This window comes from Pteropus vampyrus, unplaced genomic scaffold, assembly GCF_000151845.1.
Source record: "Pteropus vampyrus isolate Shadow unplaced genomic scaffold, Pvam_2.0 Scaffold290, whole genome shotgun sequence".
NCBI classification, from domain to species: Eukaryota; Metazoa; Chordata; class Mammalia; order Chiroptera; family Pteropodidae; genus Pteropus; species Pteropus vampyrus.
The window spans coordinates 633,053-648,796 of NW_011889071.1; the positions used below are offsets into that span (position 1 = coordinate 633,053).

The following is a 15,744-nucleotide window of genomic DNA, read 5'->3' on the forward strand; positions in this document are numbered from 1 at the left end:
CCAGAGAAGAAACAAAAGTGGCTTTTTTTCCCCCCAAAAATTGTCTCGACGGCACAATTTATGAGAGTAGAAACGCGCCGCGAGCCATCGGGTGGAAGGCTCCCTGGAAGGGCGGCTCTCGCCTGGGCCGGGGAAGCCTGGACAAGCACCCCGCGGGCCCGGAGGACGGGCTAACTGGGGCTGCCCCTGGTTTCTTTTGCAAAGCGCTGGCTGTCCCTCAGGGCTGGCGGGCTGGCGAGGTGTTCCACACAGAAGATTGAGCTAGCTGGAGTCTCAGACCGAGGCTGGCGTGGCACCTGCCAAGGGACGGCAGGAGCCACGGCGACTGCAGCGTCTCGGAGCCCGGCCACGCCGCCTGGAGCTTCGGCGCAGGAGGAATCCCGGTGTTCTGGAACACCTCTGGGAGTGTGGCTTACTGCAGCTCGGCCGCCGCCCAGGACTCGCCGGAGAGCTAAGCCGGTTCTTTTGCCACAAAAGGAGGCGAGGTTCTGAAGTGAATTAGAAACAGCTCTCCCCACCCCTGCTGTCCCCGTCCCCACCGAGTAAACGTGGAACAGAAGTCACAGACCGTCAGCTTCGCGGGAGGCCGACTTTCTCTCCCGCGCTGGTCTTCACCCTGTCCGGTCCGCATCCCATCCCAGACTGCAGAAGCCCAGACAATGATCGCTGAGTCTCAGGACAGAGAAACCAAGGCCACCACGGGGCAGTTCAGGCAAGCCATCAGGTCCCATAAACAGCAGTGACCACAACAGTGGGCAAGGCCCAGGGCCCAGTGCAGCCCACGCCTGGCAGCTGGCCAGCTACACCTGCGAGGGCGGGCAAGGCTCCAGCTTAGAGGAACAGTAAGGCTGACCTCAGTCACAAGGGGTGACACCAGCTCCAGAATTTCCAGTCACGAAGGGCTTAGAGGCAGCAATTTGTTTGGAAGAGGACTAGGCAAGCTGCACATGTGATGCGCCACACACAAAACTCGGAAAATGTCGCCTTCCCTGTCAAAGAGGGTTGAGTGCCGTGGAGAGCGGGAGGGTAGCGAAAGCCTCCCAAACACGCTGCAGGCTCCCCCCGCCCCCACCCCCCCACACACACAGAAGCGAGAGGCTTGCTGCGCTCAGAATTCCCTGGGGTCACTGCTCTAATGTCCCAAACGGAACAGGCTCGGGAACCAGGACACACAGTGGGGATAGACCCGAGCTGCCAAAGTCACCTTATGTGTCCCCTGCCTGCAGACAGGAGGCAGGGGACACGGAGGCCTTGCCACGATCCCTGTAAAGGCTGCGGGTCAGCAGAGGGACACGCATCCTCGGGCAGCGGGACGGTGAGGACAGACGTCGGAGAGAGCCGGGGGGTCCGCTTGATTGTTTCCTGCCTCGGCCCAGCTCCACGTGAAGGAGCCGGGCCAGCTGCAGGTGGGAGGTCTGTGTGGCCAGCTGTGACTGAGCCGGAGAGGCTGCGTCAGGGGAAGCGCATGGGAGGTGGGGTGAGGCTGGGAAGCCGGTGCCAAAATGAACTCGAATGTTCTAGGGAAGGAGACGGGTCACTGGACGGGGGGGAGGAACTTCCTCCCCGCTTCCTTCCTTCCCCGTCCTCTCTCTTCCCTCGCAGGCAGCCGGCTAGAGGCAGGACGAGCTGCCTCAAGGAAGAAGAATCAAAAACAGCTTTTCAATGACTGGAGGTCATGTCCTGCTTGAAACGACAAGAGAGCGGAGCGCCCCCGCCCCCTCAGAGGCCACGGGAGCACCTGAGTCCCGTCTTCACAGCCTGGGGCGGTGGTGTGAACCCACAAACCTCCCTTCCTCGCTCCAGTAAAGAAACCACGTCGGCCACTAAAGCACGCATCCCTTTGGCCGCAGGCATTTCTGCAGGGTCTCCCCCTGAGAGCTGAGCACGGATGCAACAACCCCAGAGGCCCTGTCTGGGGATCCTTCATCCTCAGCCGAGCAGAAAGAGGGCACCCCAATGACAAGAAGACAGCCAGGGAGTGAACGACGGGGTCATAGCTCCCCCCTTTCCAACTCCAGTAGTTTAGGATGGACTAATAACCTAAGAAAGAGTCACCACTTTTTAATGTTCTGATGAGACCGAACAGTCTTCAGAGTGACAATCTTCTGAAGCCGGCCCTTCCTCCCTCCACTCTCCAATGCAGAGGCAAATATTCATTAAAACTGCCCTGTGTCCGTAGGGAGGCAGGGACCGGGGCGTCATCCTTAGAGGCAGGAGCAGGCCACCCCCAAGACACTTAAGCACAAAGAGGTGAGTGAGGTGGACCTCGAGAGACGGAGGGTGAAGTCAGTACCTGGGAAAGGCCCAGTGACCTCGCAGCCAGAGCCGCGCTCCGGCGGCGTCGGTCATTCGCAGGGCTGGGCAGGGATGCAGAGGGCTGGTGGACCAGCCGGTCTGTGGCAGGGCCCAACCAGCACATGAGGGAGGGGGCGACCTGCCCTGAGTGCTGGCTCCCGTGGTCCAGCGGCATGCGAAGCCCCTTGGGACAGGTGCACCAGGCAGACTGGAGCCCAAGTCATGCCCCACACAGTTCCCTTAGCTCACCGAGCTCCTCCCTGACAGCCGGAGCCTCCCACAGGCCTGGAACAGGAGAGCACCCCACCACCCAGGCCCCTCGGCAGTTCCAGCTCCTGTGAACCAACTCGGTAACTTAATTGGCAAGGCACCTTGGCATCTCGTTTCCTGCACGTCTGCCTCGACGGGTCGAGCCTGCTGAAAAGCTCCTGCCTGTGGTAAGCTCAGGCAACGGTTACTGAGTGAGCGAGTGAACGAAATCAGGCTTGTGCACCTGTGAGGCTGAAGGTTTGACCTGGGCCCGTAGGACATCCCTGCAGAGGAGGGGTCTCTGTCAGCCCCGGGAGAGACGGCCCACGGGTCCTTTCCCCGGTAATACCGAACCACCCGTCACCGTCGCTCCTCCCATCAAACATGCAACCGACACAGACCAACATGGATAAAGCCAGCTCTTTACCAGAGTGAAGACTTTCATGCTTCAGGGAATAATGCAAAGCGACGAATAACTGCTCAGTTGCGTGGTCGGTGAGCAGGGTGGCGGGAGCGGCTGGGGAGGGCCTGGCGGAAGGGCCGGGCTTGCGCTGGCTTCCCAGGTCTACACGGATGGAGAACCCGCCCCCAGCACCCGGGGGAGATGGAGACATGAGGCCTCGAAGGAGGTAGGTTAGGGTAGAGACAGAAAGACTAACCAGACCTCGCGGGGCCTCAAACGCCAGGCTGCAGGGCCGTGATGCGGGGACAGCCCTCGGGAGCCTAGCCCACTAAGAGGGCGGAGGACGAGACACACCGGAGACGGACAGCCTGGACGTGAGGGGACAGCCAGCGTGCCGAGCAGGGCCACTGAGTCTGTCCTCAGCACTTAGTCTCCCCTTTCGACGCTTTAAAATTTTTCTCCTACGCTCTAGTCTAGCGGAAGCCAGTAAAAGGCAGTAGACTTGGCCGAGACCTCATTTAACTATCCGAACAAACGCGAGGTGTTTACTCTTTTCCCCAATTTTGAGGTAAAGAGCAAAGAGGTCACTTGCAAGATAAGTAACTTGCCCAAGGTCATGCAGCTGACCAGCAAATAGCCAATCAGAGGCGTAGCCCTGAACTTCAACTCAGGTCTGCCTGAGCTGAAGGCCAGCGATCCTGTGTCCGTGTACGTGTGCGCAGTCTGTTTTTGTTCTACCTAAGGAAATCAGAGAATGTGATTTCTTAGCAGTGGCTTTAAAAGTCAAGTTCTATATTTGGCATCCAGGTGTTTTTTTAATTTTTTTTTTTAATAATGCTTTTATATCAACATCACATTTAGTGCAGAAAGAATTGACTCTCGACCAGCATTAATTAATCATTAGGTAAGTAAAATTCTCCAATATATTCAATTCTCAGTCATACGAGCAGGGTCAGCATTAATTAACAGAGTACGTCAAATGGGATCAGTGGCTGAAACCAGATAAAAGTCTGCTGCTCCCTTACAGGAATGACATCTGCAGCAGGGCCACCACGGGATCAAGGGCTTGTCTTCAGGCTCCACCATCCTTAGCATGGGAGTGTCCATCTTCAAGGTCACCTCAAGGTCCAATATGGTGCTGAAGCTCTAGCCATCAGGTTCAAGATCCAGGCAGGCATCGGAGGAGTGAGGACGGATGAGCAAAAATGCCATTGTCAGGTGCACGTTCCACAGTTTCCTTCCAGCAAATTCCGCTTGGAACTAGGCCATTCCAAGCCACAAGGCGGGCTGGAGATGCGTGTTATTCTAGGCAGCAACGTGCTCAGCTAAAAATCTGTCACTCGGAAGAAAGCAAGAAGAGATACTGAGTAGGCAACTAACAGGCTATGCCACTCATATAACCTGAATCAGCGAGGAAGCCAGCAATTAATTTAAATTCAGACAGTATTCTAGGATTCATTTGCATGTGAATAATGGAAATCAGAGCCTCTGACAGCACTTCTCTGCAGGCCGAAGAAGGAAAAGGTATGAAAACATATTTGCGGGGATTTAGGAATTTGTTTTTAATTTTTTAAAAAACGATCCTTTGGTATTTCAATGGAAGAGGTTTGCTCCTGTCAAGTAAGCTTAATTTCCTGAGACCTGCCAAAGTTTTCTCTTTCTCTATTTCCAACGAAAGTGCTTAGACTAACGAGAGTGATATATGAAGAACGCGCTGTACAGTTGGGAGGGCGGATGTGTGTAGGGCATTAAATAGCGAAAAGATGCCACAATTACACAGATAAATACCCGCCAACCTGGGGCTGGTCCCTGAGGTCAGCTGTCCAGAGAACCAAGTTTCACCTTGAGATGTGCAAGGTGAAAACTGTGTCATATTTTCAAAAGCACCCCCAAAAGGATCGTCTTGCTTCCCTGGAGCCACCAGAAGTGGCCTCTTACTGGAAAAGTGGACATCTCCGCTTCCTTTGCTTTACTCCTCAGCACACCCTTCCGAAGGTCAGAGTTCAGCCATCCTTCGAGCCAGCCTGACCTAGAGAATGCACGAGAAGAGGACCGGCTAGACCCACGATTTCCCAGACGCGGCCAGTTTAAAGTCAATACATGAAAACGGTTTCCGAACCGTGATTCCGAATTTTCTGATTATGCCAGAAATCACACTGCAGAATTTCAAAAGCCTACCGTTTCTGATACTTTCAAAATAACGTAAGACCGTTTTTCAATTGGCACTAACTTCGGGGAATCGCCGTCCGACGGTGCTGAGGGTTCACCTCTGAGTAAAATGGTGGCCTATTTTTAGAGCCCAGAGGTTTCAGTGTTCTGACTTTCTGAGAACAGACATCATCACGGCTCTTCTATCTCAGTGAGCAAAGCCATCTGGGTGGGGACGTGAACATCCGCGGGTGCTGTGAACCCCGACCAGCAATGCTAGGCTGGCGCGTGGGAACCAGGACGCGGAGCCCACTACAGATCAACAGATCGCACGAGAATTGATCTATTCCCATTATCTAAGCTGAGCGGAATAAGACCGACGAGACAGGCTCTACCCTCAGCCTCGGTTAGAAACGAGCCCTCTTGTTAATCTACGCTTCTCTTAGAAACGCGAAAAGCCGGATGGAGCTCGACATTGACCTTCTTCTTTTTATTTTTATCTCTATATTTCATGATGTTTCGACATCTTCGGGGGTGCCTAGCTGGCCAGAAAGGTAACCCCTCCCAAGGCTCCCTAACTCCTCAGATAGTAAGTGACCAAACACTCCTTAGTCCATACCCTGCCACTGCCTCCTACACCTAACTTTCACACACCAAGTTGGCATTTTCCCTGCCCTAAAGTAACCTGGGCCAGGTGCCACACAGCTAGGGACAGCCCCTGTAGCCAGAGCCCCCAGAACTGTCCAACGCAGCTGATGCTCAGCTGTTTCCCTATTTCCCTGCCTTGTCCTCCTGCAGAAAACACAGCGAGGCTCTGGCCTGGTCCTCCCCTCGCCCCCTTCCGTGTCCTGGCCGACAGGGCGCTTCCCCATGTGGCCCTGCGTGGCGTGGCGTGCCGCCTCCTCTTAGGAAATATAAGAAAAATCTTTCAGTAGCATCAGCCCCTCTGAGCTGTCGCTCGGTCACCTCCGTAAATTAAAATCACAGGTGCCATCACTGATGCAAACTCCCATTCACCGGTGCTTCGGAAATGGCACTAAATGTAGACGTGCAACGTGCCAGTTTCCTCCGCGTCCGTCGCCCGGCTCGCTGGCCCAGCCTGCGTGCGGTTCGGGGAACGAGGCATCTGCCAGGAGAAAGGGTCTCCTTAACTGCGAAAGGTGTCGGAAAAGCTCATCTCACAAGGGTCCCGTACAACCGTGCCCTGGCTTTCTGCCCGCTCTAAGAAAAGCAAAATTAAGTAACTTGTTTCAGGACCCACAGCTAAGAAATGGTAGCGGCCGGGCCCACCCAGATCCCTCATATTTCGAAGCCACCAGGTCTGTGGCCTTCTAATGCACAGCCCTGCAGAGGGCACTAGGGGACACTGCCACACGTTGGCCATGGAAGAGTAAATGATACAATCGTTCTAGAAAGCGGTTGCGTAATACATGTGAAGGGCTTTAAAAATAGTCACGTTCTTTTCAAGTACTACCTCTAGGAAAACATGCTGAGGAAATAAGTTAAGATTTACTCCAAAATTTACGAACAGGATGTTCAGGACATCAGTATATATTATAGCGAGAAGGTAGAAAGAGCTACCTGTCGAAGAATGGACACGGCCACATAAATTACAGTGTTTCGGCTTAAAATAGTTTTCAGTGCCTTCAATGACATGGCAAAATATTAAATAAAAAAGCATGATATGCTAGTATATTTTATTTCATGTAAATATAAAAAAACACACCTAATGACATACACATGCACAGTAAAAAGACTGGGAGGGAAGTCATAAAGTTATTTCTCGTGATGAGATTACAGATCTTTTAAAAAAAGTCTCTGTGTTCCAAATTTATTATGACGAACGTAGAACCTTCATATTCATAGAAACAAATTTTCTTATATAAGATTCATTCTTCCAAAGCCTGGCTTACAGTCACCTTTCTGGATCGTACCTGTTGCCTCCAAAACACCTTGGTGTGAAAGGAAAGTTTTCACATTTTTAGGATGTGGAGGATATGTTAATACCTGTCAAACGATGTCGATGTTAATAACGTAACATTGTAAACTGAAGTCACGTGGAGCTCCCCAATTAACATGTGATCGTTACTAGACATAAAATTAGAAATCGTTTCATTGGCGGCAGACGTCTGTTTATCCTGAATCTAACCTACTGGAGAACTGAGATTAAACATCATTATTCCACGCCGTGCAATCGAAGGGTGATTGCTGTTCGTGACGATGGCTCTGAGGCATTGCAAGACCCTGAAATGCCTCCGAAGCCACAAGGACAGAATAGCTTCACTGTTAAGATGGCTCGATTGCACTGAATTCTCTGAAAATTGGCTGACCTACATTTGGCCGGGCTACGTACTTTCAGCGAACTAAAATTGTCCGTTAATCAGAATCCCGACTCCCTGATGCTTTTGAATAAACTGGAGTGTGCCCTGTGCTGCTCGCGTTTGCTCTGGGTGTGAACCGCCTCCAGGCCTTTTCTCCGATTCACCCTCGTGACTGTGGGGCCGGGGGTTACGGAGACAGAGAATTTACGGGATTGGTAAAAAGAGAAAGAAATCCTGCAGGTGGCTCAAGAGAACTCAGGAAGGCCCCATCTAGAGATAATGCGACATGTGACACTGGACCCTCAATGCCATTGGCAAAGGCTTGTGAAGGGGACTTCAGCACAACTGCTGAGAAGCGGTCAGGACGCAAAAGAATGCTGGCCAGCCAGGACGGGCCGCCAGCTGTGGGAACTGCAGGATGCTCCGGACAGAGGACACCGACAGCTGGACGGTTCTCGGTGATCCCTGGGGAAATCGCCAGGCGCTCCGTCCTGGGAAATAAAAACAGGGCCGCAGGGCTTGAGGTTTGGGGTCAGCACTGTGAGCAGGGGTCCCCCACGTCGTCCTTCTTCTGAGAAGCCTCTCGAGGTTTCCCGAAGTCACGTGGCTGCTGCTTGGGACCAGACAGGGCATTAGGGCTTGTGCTGACCAGACACTGAGGAGCCGTCGGCGGTGAGCAGAACTGGGGGACGGGGGGACCCCCGCTGCCCGGGGTGCAAGGGCCGCAGACGGAACGACAGAAACGACAAGCTGGCAGTTCCTGTCCCCAGAAACAATCATTGTTGTCCCAGGAAATCCACAAAGCCGATGGCTATACGCAAGGGGTCTGTCTCGGGCTGTGCTGTCCAATGGCAGCCACTAGCCGCATGTGGCTATTTAAAACAGTTAAAATTAAAGATAATGAAAAATTCAGTTCCTTGGTCACTCTGGGCGCACTTCCAGTGCTCAGTAGCCATTTGTATGGCTGCTGTATCAGACGGCGAAAATGCAGAGCACTCCCATGGGCGCGGAAAGTTCTGCTGGGCTTACGTGGAAGCCGACAGGGATGCATCAATGGCACAGAGCGCGAGAGTCTCACGAATCTTTAGGGTGAGATACAAGAACTCAGCGACCGTTTGTGCTTGCACCTGGTTGCCACGAGCGGAGTCCCTGGGCCTCCAGGTGTGCCTGCGCCCCCTTCTCATGGGAGCGATATGCCCCTCGCCCATCCAGTTGCTGGGAGCACTTCGCCAGGAGAGTTTGAGAAGCATCTCAGGGTGGCCAGCCCGAGAGCATCGCATCAGGCATCGCTCATTTACCGCTTATCAGCTTCATGAACCGGGGGACAAACAGGATTTGGAGGTCAGACTGTGTGCTGCTGCTTCTCAGAAGCTCCTTGCCCACAGGTAACAACCATCAGCGACTTCCAGAAGCAGAAAAGCCAGGCTGACATTTTTTCCCACCCCGGGTCTTCCAAGTAATCCTGCCCATCCATCCTCTGGCCGAGCAAACTGCCTGGCGGACGGTTCCAGGCAGCTTTCCGGGTCCCCCAGCTTAGAGACAGGTCAACTCCACTCAGAAAGCGGCAAGTGTTTGTGACCACGGGGCTCTTTCCAGAGTAATTTTAGCATTTATTAGTCATTGTGTGCTCTGGAAGACTCGGTGTCTCCACGGGCCCCCTGCTTCCTGTGGCGATCAGTTACCCCCCGCCCCACCTGGGCGAGGTTCATGCGGCAGAGAAGAATGTCCTCTAACCCAACAATTGACTATATCTTCGGCACAATAAGTCGATCTTTAAAAAAAAAAAAAAATGGGGGCTGAAAGTCAAACCTTGTAAAATAATTCAGACATTTAGTGTTGTTCTGATTACATTCAATCCCCACAAGAAGGGAAGTACCTTTAAAATAAGGACCATTCAATACTAGTCCAGGATTTCCTCTTGTTGTTGATGATTTCCTCCTAAGAGAAGACACGACGCGGTCCAAACCAAACTCAGAGGGGGTGGCCAGGGACGGCGGGCATCTGCGTCCGCGGGGAGCATTGTTCCATCTAATTGATGTTTTCCTTGCAAAGCAATAGAGTGGGTGGGACTATTTTTATCCAGAACAGAATAGGTTCCCCTAAACTTATGATTCTGCCACCCCCGACTGGTCTTCTATACAGTCAGAATCACAACGTGTACCTTTCCAAAGTTCACGTTTCCGTGAAATAAGCGATCAAAAATAGGCAAATTTAAATGTCAAACTACGTCCTCCGTCGGCCCCCAAACCTTCACTAGCCATACAGGCCTGAACTGTGGAAATTCCAGCTGGACCCCGACATTTTCCACGAATTCTATCTTCTCAGCGGGTGTGGTGCCTAGGAGAGGGTCCTCGACCTTCACCATGCGAAAGTCCTTCCTCTTCGCTGCGACAATGGCACACATCTACTAATCAGTGTAAGTCACCTGCAGGGCCGACGGCGGCAGTCACGTGTGGCAAGTGTCAGGCAGACTGCAAGCCTTGTGTATACGATGGCGGTAAAACGGCCGGTGCCTTTTGGCAGAACATTCTTCCAATTTCCTCCCTTCAGTCGGAGAGGCAGAATTCAACCTTCACAATCGGGCCTGACTTTCTAGAAATAAACTAAGATGAGCCTTTTGTCCAATCACGTAAACACACCTAATGAAGAAGGTGATTCCAACTTGAGGTTGAATTACATAAAAGCTACGATTACGAAATATGAAACTGCCGAGAAGAGGGAAAATGTAATGAAGTAATAATGGAGAAACCTGTAAGAGTCCATCATTACACGGACTTGTTAGAATTTTAACGTGAGAACGTCATAAAGTGGAAGCATAACCCGGAGCCCGTCCGCCCACCAGCCTTCAAAAGGAGCTCAGGGACCCGAGCCTCGGATGCGCCCACCTCCAACGACCTGCGGTCCTCGCTGCCCAGTGTGCCATGTGCATCACGGACACACGGCCACAGCCGTGCAAACACAGACAGAAACGCTCGGGGTTGGGAGTCGGTGGTAAAGCTGCAGGCAGCCCCGGACGTATTGGGGTGAAAAAGGGTCCCTTGTATGTCATCAGCTCTGGTGGTGGGGGGGCGTCTGGCCACCATCGCACCAGAAGACGACGTTCCTGCATCTCCTCCCCTGCTTTGGCCCAGTGCCCCTAAGCGTCTGATAGTCTGCCCTCGTCCTTGTGTTTGTGCGTTTCGAGTCGCTTTCTTGGCTCTCGTGTGTGCCGAGAATCCATCCTTTCTACCTTGTGGCACGGAACACCCCAGAGGCCCCCGCCCCAGACGGGAGGAGCGAGCATTGTTTTGTTCTGTTTGGTTCCTAAACTCTACAAATAATAGAAGAAATGATATTGTTTGTCGTGGGTGCACCTGCTTCCCCAGGCCAGGGCGAGGTGTTTTGTTTCTTTATCCCTCCCAGCCCCCCCACCCCCCCTCCTTTTATCTCGGCTCAGCGAGCTTTGTTGTTCGGTGGGAACGTAAGCGGCTCCTGCTTTCTTAGGGAACTTCCTCTCCCAGGGAATTCAGAGATTCTCCCCAGAGGCCCCCACAGACCACATTGTTTTGTCGCCCCCACCCCCACGTCACATAAACACGCACCCAGACACACAAGATGTTTTCAAAGGAGCAAAAGAAATGTGGTCCTGAGGTTTCCTGCGATATGGGCACCGTGTGTGTGTGTGTGTGTGTGTGTGTGTGTGTGTGTGTGTGTGTGTGAGTGTTTTTACACACACGCGCACATGTTACAGAAAGAGAAAATGAAAGTCTGCATGATTTTCTGCGTGCATTCTCTTTAGTCTTGAATACAACAAAAGTAGATATTATAATTTCTTCTCTTGCTTCCTTGGTTTTTCTCTAAGTTATAAGAATTGCAGGTGATTGACGGCTTGACCCCCACCCCACCCCAACACACACGCACGCACACACACATGTGCACACACATGCACGTGCTCTCTCTCTCTCTCTCTCTCTCTCTCTCTCTCCCCCTTCACTACCCATGCTCTTTTTTCTCCAGGGTCAGTCTCAGCCCCTGGTTTGGGGTCACTGGACAGTGACCACCACAAAGCCCACCCCGAGATGGCCGGGTGCACAGTGTGGGGAGAAGGACCTGTCCATTTCACTGTGCGAGTCTCGGGGTGGCCAGACACGCCCGCTCCATCTGTGTGCCCCAGCTCCTGGCAGCGGCCTCACACGTGGAACGAGGTGGCTTGGGGTCACTTCGCCATTCTGCTTCTGATTCTCTTCCTGATAGATAAGGCAGGTGATTTCTGGAATTATTTTTTCTACCACTATTATAATGTTCTTTGTCTAAAATAGATCAGATTCACCACAGAAAAAGCTGCACTCAAAATCCTACCACAGTCTATGGCCATGCCACCCTGAACAACCCGATCCCGTCTGCTGCTATAGGCATTAAATAATAATAATAATAATAAGGGATTGTAAGCCTTGCAATCTGTGATGTCAAACAAGGGTTGCCTTGCCTAAAAAAATATAAAAATATAAAAAATAAAAAATAATAAAAAAAAAATCCTACCACAAACCCATTGCCGCCTGATGGCTGGAATCAAGGCCGAGAAGGAAGATGCCCTTCCTGTCACAGCCCTGCGTCGTCTCTGCCCTTTGAGGATGCAGGTCCGAGATCCTGGCGTCCACTTTCAGACGACCTTCTCCCTACGTGCTCAACACACCAATTTCCTTTCTAGTCCTTCAGCCTCCCACTGATCCTGGATGGTGATGTCTCGGTTCCTGTAACCTGGGCACATTTCGTCTGAATACTTACCTGCATCGCTCTCCTGGGATGTAGTCGGCTCCCACAACAGAACTTCTGTTCTCTCCATTTCTATACAGGCAGACACTGTGCCCCCTCATCTCCGCCCCGAAAGGCTGGACTAAAATATGGCGAGAGCAAAACCACTGACACCCCTTAACCAGAGAGAAGGTGGAGAAGGTGAATTAAGAACTTATTGTCGGGAGAAGATATTCACCAATGATACATCCGGTAAGGGGTTAATATCTGAAATATATAAAGAACTCATACAACTTAACACCAAAAAAAAAAAAATCTGATTAAAAAATGGGCAGAGGACCTGAAGAGACATTTCTCCAAAGAGGACATGCAGATGGCCAACAGACATATGAAAAGATGCTCAACATCACTCATCATCAGGGTAATGCAAATCAAAACCACAATGAGATACCGCCTCACACCCGTCAGAGTGGCTGTCATCAACAAATCAAAGAACAGCCAGTGCCAGCGAGGGCGTGGAGAGAAGGAAGCCCCCGTGCACTGCTGCTGAGATTGTAAATTGGCGCGGCCCGTATGGAAAACAGTATGGAGGTTCCCCAAAAATCAAAAACAGAACTACCTTATGACCTAGTAATTCCATTTCCGGGTATTTATCTGACGAAATTCAAAACACTAATTCGAAAAGACATCATCCCTATGTTCATGCAGCATTATCTACAATAGCCAAGCTATGGAAGCAACCTAAGTGTCCATTGATAGACAATTGGATAAAGAAGATTTGGTTCATATACAATGGAATATTACTCGGCCATAAAAAAAGAAATAAAATAAAATCTTACCATTCGTGACGACGTGAATGAACCTAGAGGAGATTATGTTAAGTGAAATGAGTCAGATAAAGACAAATACCATTTGATTTCACTTGTATGTAGAATCTAAAAAAAAAAACAAACAGAAACAAACGCACAGATACAGAGAACATTTTGATGATTGCCAGATGGGAGGGGATGTGGGGGTGGGAGAAATAAGGGAAGGGATTTTTTTTAAATTGAACGTCTTTGTGCACAATATGTAATAGGGGACCAATGGCCCTCCATCCCCACGAAGCACTCTCAAAAATGGAGATAGACTTGAAGAATCATGTTTGAATAAGATTTTTATTTTATGCAGAATTTTATAATAGCAAAGAGAAAATACTGAAGTGAAACATGAAATTACCTGCCCTGGTTGTTTTTAAAATAAAATATCGGGTGGGGGAAGGGGGCAGATCGAGACATCTCTTTGGATCTGTTTTGCTTCTCTGTGGTAACGAAGGGGTGGATTGGATTTATGAATTCATTCAACGAAAATTTACTGAGTGCTTCCTATATGTCGGTTGCAATTTACATGACAGATCTAGAGAAGTGACCAAACCAGGCGAAACAGACAGCAAACAGGTCATCGACGAGATATATATTCTGTCGGACAATGCTAAGTACTGTGACGAGGAGCAGACGTGGGCGGGAGGTAGGGAGTGGCGGTCAAGTTTACACGGGGTTACTAGGGAAGGCCACAGGGGGAAGGTGACCTTGGAGCAGAGCGCCAAGTAGATCACAGGTTACAGCAGATTCGCGGTTAGCTGGGGTAGAGTGTCGCAGGTGGAAGGAAGAGCTGGTGGTGAGACCTGGAGGTGACAGCAGACGGAGCACGTTCCAGCGACAGAAAGGGTAAGTGTGGGTGACGGACGGCCGAGTGGTAGGAAATGAGGTCACGGAGGACGTGTACGGGCTCGGATGTGGCGTTCTTTAATTTCATGATTCAACTCCGCATTTATAGAAAATCCCTGTATACCGGAAATAAAATCATGCCACGGGGGAGACATTAAAAAAAAGAAAAAAGAAAACTAGCAATGACTACAGAAAATTTCAGTGATCAACTCTCAGGAGTAACAGCCAGTCTCTCTCCACCTCATATGATGGTTTCTCGTGCCTTCTGCCACACCCGGCCACAGGACACCTCGCGGGCGCCTACAAAGGATTCGGTTTTCATATGCAGGCATGGTTTTTTGACTTGAGAATGTGTCAAAACCCAACACACAGCACTTAATGAAAAATGCTAACATAAGAGTAAATACGGGGCGAAGTTTCACCACATAACTAAAGGAGCACGGCGCCTCGTCCTGTAACGCAAAATCGGAAGCCCGCGCACACCCCCAGACCCGTCGCTCCTGCGGCTGTTCACCTCCATTCTCCAAGATCCGAGGGCCTGGGGAAGCAGCCCGCTGCAAATCTTCGCCCACACCTACGAACTCTCAACTCTCAGAGAGAGAGAGGCCGGGTCCTTTCGTCCTTCCTCCTCCCCTGTCCCCGCCCCCACCCCAGAGCTGAACACTGCAGCCAGTCCAGATCAGATCGAGGCCGGCAGGCACTTCAAGTTGAGGTTCAAACAGCTCGCTCTTTGCTGGGACAGCTTACTTCCTGAACTCGGACGGCGCCTGGTGGGACGTCAGTGTGCTGAGTCACCAGCTGGCTGCACACCAGCTCTTTTATTTAAGGCCACCAGGCTGAGACCCCAGCTTCCTCCTGGGTAAAGCGAGCAGGAGGAGCACGTTGCGAGCACCTTCAGAAGAGGTTCCTGTGACGTGTCCAGACTGAGAACAAAAAGAACAATTTCAGTTTCTCCTTGAGATTCGGCGACTGAGAAGTAATTACAAAAACTGCCGCCTGTTAACTTTACAGGGAGCTCTGTGTGCTGCCACCTACAGCTGCCTAATTACTGGGCTGTTTACTTTATGTCAGGCGAGTGTTTATCCGTGGAGCATATTCACAGCCATGCACGACAATGATTTAGAAAATTCTAGCCCTCAGGGAGCCACTGGAATGGCAGCCCCAGGAGCTGAGAGATGCCTGCTGCCAAGGTTTGGGCGAATTAGTTACCAACCTATACAAATTGGACAGTTTCACATAGAAATCTAAAATAGGAGATGCTCTTGAAAATGTGAAAGATCTGGTAATACCAGGCCGAAATTCCTACGTCGAAGCAATCGGCCATCACACAGAAGGTGCTGGAACACATGTTCCCTGGGTCAGCGCCCGCCGCCGGGCACCCCTCTAGGCCAATCACTTTTACCCCACAGATGAGGAAAGGGGGGTCTGGAGAATTTCAAACGATGCTCCAAGGTCCCAACCGAGCAGGAACCAGAATCCAGAACCTCTTCCCGAGACGCCCCCATTCCTCAGAGCTCCAGCTGTGAAAGAAATTAGGGCACATCTGAAGCAGCGTCTCGGATGATATTAGCTCTGAAGTTCTTTTAATTATAAACCATCACTGGGAACTAATGAAGGCTTCAAAGCTGTGATACCAGTACAGACCAGAAGGGCTGGGGGAAAGTGTAACTAGCTGTATTTCCTGAGGGGTTTTAAATATAAGTAATCTATATTTAAAACGCCATGATTTTTAGTGAGTAACAGAGTGGGGCAAAGCAAGCCCGAATCAAAATCACATCCTAATTTAACTATAAATTAGATTAGAAATGATATTTCTTGGATTTTCCTTTCAGAAGTGTTTTTCAATGCAAGAATTCTGTCCGCCTACCTTTCGTTTCATTAAGTCGCAGTA

General features: G+C 51.0%; 1 long non-coding RNA gene across 1 annotated transcript; it reads right to left on the reverse strand.

Moving 5' to 3' along the window:
• Positions 1 to 13,296: 13,296 nt before the first annotated feature.
• Positions 13,297 to 14,480, reverse strand: LOC111729931. The gene is made up of 2 exons (XR_002776467.1): positions 14,368 to 14,480; positions 13,297 to 13,969 (listed from the first exon to the last, which is right to left on the reverse strand). It is a non-coding gene; the product is annotated as an uncharacterized LOC111729931 (long non-coding RNA).
• Positions 14,481 to 15,744: the final 1,264 nt, after the last annotated feature.